Here is a 7,297-nt window from a genome sequence, read left to right as displayed (position 1 = left end):
AAAACATCTCCACAAAACTTTCGAGTGGCTGAAATATTATAAGAGTAACTGATTAACATTTCTTGAATAAATTATTTTATGTTATTAATTTTGCAACACGTAATGTTAAAAGAGAAAAAAGATAATATATTAAATAAAAATGTGAAGTCTGTGTCTCACTATTTAATACAAGATTTTTGCAAGCGAATTTAAAAAATGCAAGCGTTTGAAAAGAAATACGAACCACTCTAATCGCGTTTTATAATGCAAATTATTTCACTGTTAATTTAATTGCATTTAAACATCATTTTGTTTCATCAGCATTTTATCAGATTTCTAATTTCAGACAAGAACTGCTACTTCGAATGATCATGAAGTTCGAAAAGAATTTTATCTTGAAAGTTTCCTTTATCTTCTGACAGATGGCGCGCGGGAGTCCGCCTAAATGAAAGCCGAATGTTAGATGAGTCAGAACTAATGTTGGTAGCCAGGCGAGCTAAGCCAATATTCTCTGCTTCCAAATATCCAATAAGTTTGACGCGAACGTCAGGGATTGGAATTCTATTAAGGTGCGTATGTGGGAGATTTCTTCGAATTTTATTCCTCCATTCGAGTGATGTACTTTTTTCTCGCCTCAATTTAGTTTTCCTCCTTTTAAAAAGAGTTTTAAAATTATTTATTCAAGAAAATGTTAACCGTAATAACATGTTTCAGTTTTGCATTTTAACAAATGGAAAATTTGGGAGAATATTAATTTTCTCTAATAAGTATAGAATTAAATAATATAATATAAGTTTAAGAAAAGGCATGGAAATATAATTTTTAAATTAATTATACAGTATTTTAAAAAAATATTTTCCAAGATTAGAAATTACTTTTTTTGTTGTATTATATTTACAATTTTGAGAAAACGTTTCGGAAATTTGTTTCTAAAATATAAAAAGAACTTAGTAACTCAATACATTATTTGTTACGAGTCATAAAATGATCAAATAAAACTGCTCTAAAATGAAAATATTGGGAAATTTCTTAAAATGAGTGTATATAATTTATTCAAGTTTATTTTTGGCAACATCTTGAAAAACCATACGAACGTTATAAGTGTCTGAGTTCGAAAGCAATAAATCTTGCTTGGTTGAGAAATAGGAACAAACTTAGAAGATTTTATTATCTGTTAACTAATTTTATTTTCTATTATATTTCTTTCTTCTCATATCGTAGCAGTTTGCACCAAAGTCAAATTTGTAATGTACTGATTGCTAAATGAAACCTTGAATCAAAATAAAAGGAAAAAATTGTATTTGAACATTTAATAACGAATTTTAGAAACTAATTTTATTCCTTTCAGTTTTTATGACTAAAACAATTTCAAAACATAATACATAACATATAAAAGCTACGACCGTATGTATTTATATATAGGTTCAACTGCATCAAGTTAAATTACACATGCGTACATTAATGCATTTAAATAATAACACGTATTATAAAATAACATTTTTAAAAAATTCCTGTTTTTAGCTATTATTTGACTTTTACAATATTTCAAGAATTAAAACGCCTGATTTCATGGTTTTATTTTCTAAATTTATATATAGCTAAGGATGATATAAGATAGTTATGTGCTAGAAACAGAAACCTTTAACAGAAAAAACACTGATTTTTGGAATATATTTATTTGTTTAATCGATACTTACGTATTATCCAATCGAACGTTGGCGAAAATTTCGACAACTTTCGCCAGTCTTTACTGCAAAATTCTATAGGACACGATCATCCATAACTGGCTTAAATCGCGCTACCTGCACGGTCAAAGGGAAATATGTCAGCACCGTTCAATCCATTGCGGCAAAGAACACGAGTCTTAACTATCTCCTGGATGGAATGCTTTTGTAAAGAACTTTCTAAGAAAACATACTATCCAGACAGCCCAATCCGTTCACTAGGTAAAGAAATTGGGTTGAAACTACCAGAATTCAGCGATCTTTTCCATTCGGTCTTTAATCTATGAAAAATATTTATTGTTGCTATTAGACGTATTATTTCGAAACTGATAATCGATTCTCTAACGAATCGAATAAGCGAATGCATGAAACTCGCTACAGTACAAATTGCATGGGAATGAATGTGAGATTTAAAAAATAGAGAATGAATCCAACTTTAAAGTTGTATATATATATTTTGAGACTTGGCGATAATCTTAATTGAAATTAAATAAGTTCATAAATAATTTTAAATAAAGGTTAAACAAAGGTTAATCTTTATTTAAAACAATTTACAAATAATTAAAACAATAAACAAATTACAAACAATTATTAGCCCAAAAGGGAATGTACAAATTAAAAACAATTATTAGTCCCGAATGGGATATTTGTCTCGAAACAGCATTTTGCGTTGAATCGCGATAAAAGGCGTATCACTTTTTAAATTGTTGCCATCAAATATTATCGCGCTGTATTACATTTAAAGAAGTAAAATAATGAAGAATTGGCATGAATGTATATATATTTCTCGCACAGGGATAAACAACAGTACCTAGAGCCATCAAATTTTGAATAATGTAGTTTTCCACCCTAACGTGGGCACCATGAAGCCCGAATTTTAAATTTCGAATTTGTTTTATTATTTATTTCATGTTCTGTAAAACTTTCATAAAGTTTTGATTAACAAACTCAAAGATTTAAAAGCGAGCAGTGGCCACACTGTACGGAATGAAACATTTTTATCTCCAGCGCGCGAAACTGTCTATCAGAAATTCGAACGATACGCTGTTTTAAAATATTTTGTGATTTTGCTGTTGAATCGAATTTTCTGTAGCGTGAGCGCCAAGAACGAGATATTTTATAAATAAAGTAAACCCATAAAACATTAGTAATAAAAAGCCCACCAGCGGCCGAGCGGTAAAGACGCTGAACACTGGTAGTTCGGTCCGAGGTTCGAATCCCGCGAACGGGCTGGCTGCATGGGCGTTTTCGTGGTTTTCCCCATGTGTAACGTGTATACGAGCCAGTTTCCCTTAGAAAGTCCTCCACGAAAGGCATCCCTCCCCTCAGGCAGATAGCCCTAGCGTGCTTTGCCATAATTAAATACACACCAACATATTAGTAATAAAAATATAAAAAATAAATCTGAATCAATCTGATTAACACTTTTTGAAGAAATTATATTATTGCAAAGAATATATTGAAGATATTCATTTTGTAAGTCTTAAACTAGAGATAATATAATATATTAGGAAAATAATTGAAGTCTAAGTTTCAGTATTTACTATTCGAATAAATTTTAGATACATATAGGTTGTAAAGTCATTAGGTTTATCGATGCAGGAGAGGTGACCTTTCAAGTAAAGGCCTTTCAAGCATCCTTTTTCAAAATACGATAAATAATAATTTTGAGTATCGAAATAAGATAATATTTAATGAGAAAAGCTGATTTAATATCTCTGATTAATAAATTAGTTTTTAACACTAAGAAGAATTCCCAAAACTGAATTCTAACGGTAAAAATGACCATGGAATTGTTATGATAGATGTATATATGGAACTGCTCAAAACCAATATCTAAAGCTTATTGATGTTATAATAAGCGAGCACAAACTTACTGATGTTTAAAAATGGAATTTGAAGTCATCATTACAAGGATTAGAGTTCTACTAAGACAATAGTATGAAACATGTTACTGCTAATATTCCTGAAGTGTTCAAACTGCTTCATCAGTGTTCATATTTAAACCTTCTTGAACATATTTGTTAAGAACTGGAATATAAATTTTAAAAAATAAAACATTTTTTTAAAGTAACAGCTGAAATGAGTAATACAAGATGGCTGGAGAAACCTTAGGCTGAAAATGATACAATTTTTTTTTAATTCGTGACAAAAAGATTAAGGCATAATTTGAAAGCTAAAAATAAACCCCCAAACAAATTTTATGTTAATAATTTTAGTTTTTATTTGATAAAATAATAAATATCCGATATTGTTTCATGATTTTCTTGCTTAAAAGTAAAGAAGATCAATATTTTTTTTCTGGGGAAAATAGTTAGCGTAAAATAAATAAATACACATATGTTTAAAAAAATCTTTCAGTTTCCATTTAACGAGCTTAAAATATTTTGCTTTATTTTTGGAAATATAAAACTTCTGATCATTTGTAACGCAGTGTATTATTATTTATCAGTTCTGAAGTAAGTCTTTCAGTACTGAAAAATAGTCGAAAGCATTTTATCACCATTCTTAGAAACGATTTCCATAAATCTAAGATTTTACTTTTTCCGATATTTTTTACTTTTTCTTGTAAAAGACGATTATAAAATAAAATTATTATTTTTAATCAGTTACGATTTTGGAGAAATAAATGGAACAAGCAAATTTTAAGATTTAGGGGGAAAATATTACTGTCATGCTTATAATGTAATTGCCATGGTTCAAGAGATTTGAAATTCCTAGTCGAAGGTAATTTTATATTAGAAACGTTAGCGAACAAAAGCATAAATAAGATTAACTTTTAAACAAAATTTACCAGTTTACCTTACTATTCCGTAAACATTTTTAAGAACTCACCAAAGTTATATCAACATTTTTTTTTCCAATGTCCTGGAAGCGATACTTCTTTTTTATTCTTTTTAACACATAAATATCTATTTCGGCTCTGTGATCCTCAACCTGTGATACGAAAATTAAATCAACATGATAGCAGTTTTATACATTATTCTGCTGATTATGGGCTACTCACTTTTACAGGTTATCGTTTTAAGTTTAAATCCTTCAAGTACATTCATGCTTTGTAAATTCAAAACGCACAAAATGCTACATAGATATATTGCAATTACTTTATCAGTCATATGTTAACTTTTTGATAAGTATAGGCACAATTTATACAGATAATGGGCTATTCATATTTGACATTTTACCTTACAGGTAAAAATCTTACAAGAACACTAATTTGTGTCATACAAATTAATTAAGAAAATATTATACAAATATGTTAACGTTTTGCTAAGTAGAGCAAAAGAGTGCTTTGTAATACTTCATAGCACCACCGCCACATGGCAATACTACATTATAATGACTGAAAATACGAAATACCACTCATATATACCGTACACATTGAAATCGTCTTTTGTAATTTGGCTAAGACGATGGGCTTACTCATAGATTTTCAAACCTTTTGACAGATACTTATACAATTATTTATATATTTGCATGCTATGCCATACAGACTTTTTACATTAATTGAGTATACATATATACTTAATTTTAACATAAATTTGCATAGAAACATTGGACATACGAAAACGTAGAACATTGGTTATACACAAAAATTGCACGTTAAATCTTTATAAAACATGATACTTATTCATTAGCTCTTAATATAATGCGCAAGTTTATTCATGCACCATTTACCAGTTACTACTTAAAAGGAACATAATACTCAAGTAAACCATAGTTGAAATATTGATACACATATTATTCTCAATTGCAACATTAGCTTCCTAAAAGCAAATCACTTACTTTTGTTTCATTATATTACTGCTAATAGAAATTGTTACTGTTAAATAATACTATACCATAAAATACTACATAATTATATTACGCAATTAGAACGTAATACCGCATAACTTAAATACATTACATTCATTGCACATTACAATTATTCTTTTGAACTCAATTAGAACATAATATTACATAGCTATGCAAATATTCAATTAAACATAGAACAACTTAATATCTAAAATTGTTCAATTAAAACATAGTGCCTCTTAATAGCTTTGCATACACTGGACTGATATGCTGTTTCGTAATTCCATTACTACATAAGAAAATTGTTAACAATAAAGCTACTTTATATTTATACATACTGATATTGCTTTACAGTGTTAAAAGTGCTTTAACGTTGTTCCGAGTATACATCCATTGTCAAATGAAACATGATACTGCATAGGTATATTATATACATGTAATATGGAACTTTTGCTAAATATATTTGCATCACATTAGTTTTATCCGCACCGTCATTAATATCCCCAGCAACAACACTCCGTGCGTTTACATACGCGGATGGTTCACGTATGAAAGGCAAAGTTGGCAGCGCACTAGTTCTTCAGTATGGAAAAAAACTTTACATCTATGGAAGCAGTGACTTAACCGATAATAACACCGTTTTTCCGGCAGAAGCAGTGGCTATTTTCAGAGCTATCCTGTACATTACTCAGCGAAACCTACAGGACATAATCATCCACATAGACAGCATGTCAATATTTCTGTCAGTACTCAACCATCACTACATATCCGCTATAGTTGCGCAAATCCAGACAGACTTACGGAGGCATCAGCATCGTAATATCATGCTCTCCATTGAAATTACTGATAGATTAGCCAAGGAAGCAACATCTGGATGTATTTATTATCCCCAACCAGCATTTCGGCCATGCTCATACTTGAAGAATCAACTGAAACGCAATGCAAAGATCACATGGCAAACAGAGTGGGATGAATGTGAACAAGGCTACTGCCTATACTACTACATCCCAAAAGTAGACAGCAAACACATCATAGCTTTACCGCAATTAACAAGATTTTTTAACAAGATATGGTCTCAGTCTTTGTGAAGTGCATTTGCAATGTGTACTATTGTAAGTGTTTATTCTGCTGTAAAGTAATCTCAGTATCTGAAATAGTGTAATAATTCTGTAAATTATGTAATTACATATTTAGGCACAACGGCTACAGTAGCTTACAGTTTTATTTAATGTATTTTCCAATGCCAGATATGCAGGGACGAGAGACAGAACCACCTAACCTCTTGGTAGAATGACACTGTCTGTCTCCCGTCAACTGTCAATTGTGATTTGATGTTGAATTGAAGTTTATGTGGCGTAAGTATGAAGAACATGATATTTAATTAATAAATTTTACACACCAAATATTAATAATAATGAAACAAAAAAAGTTTTGCAAGCCATCTTACTAAGAAAACTACATTGAGAATTCTAAATATACGCTGCTTTTAAAATTTTTGTAATTTTACTGTTGAAATTACACTGAAATATGGCGTAAGAGCGAAGAAAATGGTGCTTAATAATAAAGCTAAAAATATAAAAAGAAATGGGCTAGCAGGAGTAAGAGCTACAGCATACTGGTAGACAGCGAGTTCAGCAAGAGCGTTAAAAGCCTTAATAAACCCTTCTAAGCGACCGTTAAAACCTGAATCATTTCAGATGTTTTGTTTCAATATTATTTTCCTGGACGTCAACGAACGTAATTTGTGAATGTCATAATTTTTATTCGAAATTTCATAAAATATTCTTAGATTGAATATT

The 7,297-nt window shown here is 30.0% G+C and overlaps 1 protein-coding gene across 1 annotated transcript in view; it reads left to right on the top strand.

Moving 5' to 3' along the window:
* Positions 1 to 446: 446 nt before the first annotated feature.
* Positions 447 to 7,297, top strand: part of LOC146996908 (LIM domain transcription factor LMO4-B-like) — a 71,063-nt gene continuing 64,212 nt past the window's right edge. The window contains exon 1 of the mRNA XM_085819269.1: positions 447 to 548. The gene's annotated coding sequence lies outside the window, so the exon portion shown is untranslated. The remainder of the gene's footprint in view (positions 549 to 7,297) is intronic.

The sequence above is a fragment of the Stegodyphus dumicola genome, chromosome 6, assembly GCF_044657685.1.
Source record: "Stegodyphus dumicola isolate Sdum_Otavi_A_Nest chromosome 6, ASM4465768v1".
NCBI lineage: Eukaryota > Metazoa > Arthropoda > Arachnida > Araneae > Eresidae > Stegodyphus > Stegodyphus dumicola.
Note: the sequence above shows the minus strand (reverse complement) of the source record. Positions and strands in the feature narration are given on the sequence as shown.